At 35.3% G+C, this 5,784-nt stretch overlaps 1 protein-coding gene across 1 annotated transcript in view; it reads left to right on the top strand.

Moving 5' to 3' along the window:
- Window positions 1-5,784, top strand: part of LOC306880185 (creatine kinase B-type-like) — a 985,569-nt gene that overhangs the window by 232,732 nt on the left and 747,053 nt on the right. The gene's annotated exons all lie outside the window — the stretch shown is intronic.

Below are 5,784 nucleotides of genomic sequence, written 5' to 3'. Positions count from 1 at the left end.
GATAGAGAGGAGCGCAACACACTTAGCCTACTACTCAAATACATCACTGTTCATTTAATGTCTGCAGACTCTAGAGGTCGAAGGTCAGGAGAATATAGACCTCAGGGACTAAACAGAACAGTCACGTTATCTGAGATCAATTACGATAGGAACCTAATTCAATCAAGAATTGAAGATGTGCAAAACGGACAATTTCCATTAAATAAATAAACTGCTCTAAATGCAGGGTGAAAATCATGGTGGGTTAGGGGGGCATGGTGACCCCATAATTAAGGTTTAAACCCTCACAAATAAAGTAGTGGGTTGCTAAAGTTGGGATGCGTCTTAAAAGTATTGTGATGAATCTTTTGAATGGAGAAAGAAATGTTTTCTTTAAAAGAGTGGTAGGCTACTGAAAGTGTAAAGTGATATGAAAATCTCTGTTTTTGTTTGTTTTTGTTTTTTTTTTTTATTATTAGTTAGATCAATTCCTATTTAAGTTACTTATGCTCATGGACTCCGACTTAAAATCTCAATTAGTGAACTTTCTTCGCTTGGCAGAACTTTGGTTTTGCAGAAGCATCATCTAACCGTGTTTATAAACATTGTTGAGCACTTAAAAAACTACACAAAAAAAAGAAAAAGTTTTGCGTTAAATAGGCTATAGCCTACATCCTGAACTTATGATAAATTGTAATTATTTCATTTATGAGTTGGAGATTTTATATTAATTCGTGCAGTTTTATAAAACATATAACACTCAAAAAAAAAAAAAAAAAACGAAAGATGGTATTAATTCATACAAATTTTGCCATCAATTTGCCAAAACGTAAAACTGTTACGAATTGCCACCATGAGAACATTTAGGAACGAACGTTCGCAAACACGTCTCGTTGGCGTAAGAAGGTAAGTTCAGTTTCATTATTGCTTTATTTTAGTTTTTAAAATTATACAATTATTATTATTAATTTTTTAATTAAAATGTCTTTTAAACTTATAGGAGCCAAAGGCAATTGTGGTTGCCAGACAAACAAATTACAGACATTGATTTAAAAACGGAGGTTTTCACAGACAGAAAAAATATGAACTGATACTTGAATCTGAACAACACTTTTTGAGATAACAGTGAGTTTTTTTTTCTCTCTCTCTTCTTTTTGTCAGTTTAATTAGAATAAATTACATTTCTAAATGTACAAAACTGTCTTTACAATCTGGACATCTCTCACTGTAACTTACTGATAGAAATGCTACATTATGGCTACTTTGTAAACCACTAGAAGATTAATTTTGCAGAGGTAGACACTTTGACCATTCCATTGTCTGTAAACAATCTGGGTGGCCATGTTTCCTGTACTGTAAAGTGTTACAGCACTTCAGTCACTAATAGTATTTCTCCCCCTCTCTGGAGGTAAGGAGGTTGGCAGAGTAATGGTAACCTCCCTTGTTTTTCTAGCAAGCTGAGATAGAATGTCCCAGAGAAGCTGCCAGTGGGATATGGGTGGATCCAAATGATGGGGAGGGTGTATCATTTGTTGTGTAACAGTAAGCCGTATGACACAGGACATCTCTAAGCAAACAATGCACTAAGGCATTGTGTACGAGTGATGGACAATATCAGGCCTTGGGTCAACTGTCGGTTGTTTAGTGGTTACACAATTTCTTATGGGCAGTGGCTAAACATTTACAGCTATGGCAACGTTTCCCCATTATGCTACTGCTGTGTGACAACTAATAAATCAGTGAAATGTTGAGCATATGTATAGGAGGCTTAATTAAAGGAATACTAAACAATACACAAAAAGTGGTTTACCTGTGCAGGTAAGTCTTAAAATAAAAATACAGTTAAATAATTTCTTAAGTAATCTGATAAATAGGTATAGATTCACATCTTTAATATTTCATAAATCACAAAACTGACTTGGTTTTGTGTGAAATGAACCTTGTCTAAGCAGACCAGAAACATTTCTGGGCCTTTATACTTTCAAAGTTGGCATGCTCATTTAGTCTCTTTTTAGTTACTGTTGGTAGAAACATTTTCAGGTGGGGGTTTGATTGAAAGGGTTAGAGTTTGAGTCTCCAACCACCACATGTTTCCTGTCCTGGTCATTTCTGCAGGGAGTCGTAGCACCTAAAACACTTCCCCCTCTGAGCAGGGGATCAGGAAAAAGAGAGCACTTCCTATCTTTCGGACTCGGAGGGCATGGAAAAGCCCTCTTTGTGTTGGTAATTTATTATGCTACCATAAGTTCATGTAATATTATGAGATGCTAATAATATTACGAGATCTATAGACAGATAGATACATTTCTTTGATTTTAAAATACTTTCTTCTATCACAGTTTCATAAGAAAGCTATAAGTAAGCCAATATTACAGTAGTTTGAAATCACATGCATAGTAGGTGCTACTTTTGGTTTGAAACTTGCTTATGCATAGGATGAATGAAATTTGGATGTACTACATCCGCCATGGTTTCACTGTGGCATCTCTTCATTGCCATTCACAACTCCTCTGCTGTGGCCTCATAGTAAATTGCCCATTGAATGCTCACTTCAGAATCTCACTATAAGTAGCAAGTTATCTGGGGAACTTTTTACCTACTGTTTTGTGAAAACTGTAACTTCAGACATACGACTCATGTCACATACTGTTTTTGCCTACTACATATGGACATAGACATATTCAAACACAAGAATTGTTTATTTGAGCTTAATTTTGTGTTTGGGGTGGAATATTTGTTAATCCAAAACCAATGGAAGTTAGGTGAAGAGTTTTGCAAACCAATTTGAAATAATCAAACTTATGTCATTTGGTGACAGAAAAGACACGGAAGTACACACTTCAACTTTAAAACCATTCGAAATCTCCTTTTAGGTTTCAATTTCTGACCTGACTCTGTGTAATTTAAAAATATACATATTTGTCTCTTTCTTTATTGTTATTTTTAAGCATGATATTATAATTGAATACTACCACATCCCAGTTGGCCAAGGCGTGCCAGTTCCTGCTCTGTCACCAGCGCTGAGTATTGGAAAGAAAACAAATGGATAGCCATGGAAAAAGAACTACAGTCAACCAGACAATAGAGAGGGAAAGAAATATGATCAATCCAATCTAACCGCACTACCACTTTTAAACATATAAATGCACAATTATACCTGCCATGTTTATATGCACTTATGGGTTTGGAAAAGCAGCGTTCTGAAAGGTCATATAAACAAACGGCATTAAAAGAAAGCGGTTTAAGAGAATTAGGAGAAACTGTTTTAACACATCTTTCTTCTAAAGATCACAACTCAAGACCATGTGAATGGTCCAGCGTTTTTAATGATATGCATGTGTGCTGGGGATAGGCTTTCTTTCCACATTTGATTGAGATATAATATCAATATAGGCTTATAGATAAAATATGGGACAGAAAATAGTGAAGAGAGTAAAGAGACAATCTGCAGTAGAAGAATGAGTGTACGTGTGATCCCCAGATCGAAACCTGATTGTTCACTATCAATCAACATATTATGTTAAAGTCAACTAATTTTCTTCAACACGTATTTGTTAAATTTTAAATGGAGGGTTGGATAAACTACTTTAACTTTACGAAACAAGTTTCCACAACAGCGTGGCTCTGAAGTCCATGCACTAAACTGAACTTTATAACAGCTGGTAGTTGATGAACACATTCAAATAAATGTATACACCTAATCAAAATGAACATGAATCATGCTAATGTTGACTTCAAACGCAAATAAACATACACATAATAAAAAAGCATAAAAACACAAAATAAATCATTTATTTAATTCTAAATGACAATGAAATGCACACATCCTCATAATTCTCTTTGTTTTGACCAAACACACAAAATGTAATTATTCAAATGCAAGGGATTATGGGTTTTGTCCCAGCCACAATGCTTCTCCAATGTGTATGTTTAAAAATATATGTTCTTAACCTTTATAGCTTTCTCATACTCAGACTGTCCCCTTAGGTAAGGTATTACAATATTTACATTTCATAAATACATTGAATTATGAAAATATTAGTCCACAATTAAGTAAAGTCTAGCTGTGATACCCATAGTAGCAGGTATCAAGGTGGAATTGTTTTGTCTAAAATGAGAACCAGTTAACAAATGAGCATGGCATTTCTATCCTCATCCTCAAACTTGACATTGTAAGTCCTAAATATTTTAAATTAATAGTTGCTTATAGTAAATTACTTAAACGTTTATTTTTTCTAAACGTTTTCTATATTACATGCATAGTTCAATCAACTTTTGAAATAAACTGTCTTTAGTAGTGCATCCTTAATGAAGCCCATTTCCACCTCAGAGTGACTAAAGAGTAATTTTGACTTAATATCTGAAAATAATTAAAATAAGCGCAGCACAAATGATCATGTTATTTAGTTAATAATTAGAAATAATCATGCAGTTCCATCCCATGACCATACAGATGAAAAGCGGTTTGACGAATGAATGGATGGATGGATAGATGAATTGCCATATACAGTGCAAGAGAAGAGTGAAAAATAAATCCAGGGTATTTTTAGAAATTGGGATAGTGTGTGTGTGTGTGTGTGTGTGTGTTTAAGTGTTTGTGGAATGCAAAGCGGAAGATGCAAGGAGGCCATTGAGAAATGGGTGGAGAAGTAGCGTGGATGGATGAGCAGGGGGATAAAAGGATGGAAAGAGAAGAAGAGTGACAATAAGCGTGTCAGAAGGGAGCCTAATGAGGTTCCAGCACTGGGGGCAGTTAGGAAGAGTCGGGAGGGGGCAGGAAACACTGCACACATCCTCAGATAGGAAACCTGCCTTTTCTATGAGGCATCCTGGAGTCAAATACTTTAGAGGCTTTGGTTTACTTTCTTTCACACACACTCTTTTATTGACTGAACACATGGTATAGCCTAGTTAATAGCTCATGTGGGGAATGAGGTTTCCTTGCATTGGCAGACAAACTGTGCAAGCAAGCATAAACATCCTGTTATAAATCAGAATCCCATTAATTGTAAAAGATAATGAGTGAAATATTAACTCCAAAAACACTTTTAAATCCACGAGGCCACAGGCCGAGTACAGTAGGTAATCTGATATGGAGCCATATTGCACGGCTGTGAGTGTGATTTTGATTTCATACAACAGTTTGACGGCTCGAGTGTGTAAATAAAAACAAAAAACAAAGCGTCTTAAAAAATTGTCAAGTGCAGAACTACTATAATACAAAGTTGTGTCACTGGAACACTCATGTCATACCCTATTTCTATGCTGCTTCTATTCCTCTGGTTTTATAGTAGACGTCCTGACGCAGTTTTACCAACTCATTGCCTAGAGAACAAATTTAGTAAAATGTGCCAGAATTTACCCCACTCTCTCCCATAGTTATGTGTACATACTATAATGAGTCAAAGCAAAACGTCCTCAAACCAGTTCATTCAATGAACCAATTGAATTAATTTCTGAGAGTAGACTATTATTATATTTTGCCTGCTGCCCCCTTGTGTTCATAGGTAGATCTGCAAATGGTGGTTTTGAAGCTACATTTTAAAGATGTATATTATACAATGACGGTTTGAATGGACGTTTTAACCAATAAATAGTTTAGAAACATATGGTATACTGTTTTTACATGCGTCGTGACAGCTGTTTCTCCACGTTTGTATGATCTACAGAGAAAGCTCTGTAGTTTTAATGAAACGTTCATATTCATGGATACTAGCTGTAGATGTTAAAAAGATTTAGTATATATTGAGACATGCCACATACTTTTTGTGGGTTTTATCATGGCACATTACCTGACCGTGGAGC

This window comes from Barbus barbus, assembly GCF_936440315.1.
Source record: "Barbus barbus genome assembly, chromosome: 14".
In the NCBI taxonomy this organism is placed as follows: Eukaryota; Metazoa; Chordata; class Actinopteri; order Cypriniformes; family Cyprinidae; genus Barbus; species Barbus barbus.
This window is presented reverse-complemented; position numbering and strand designations above follow the sequence as displayed.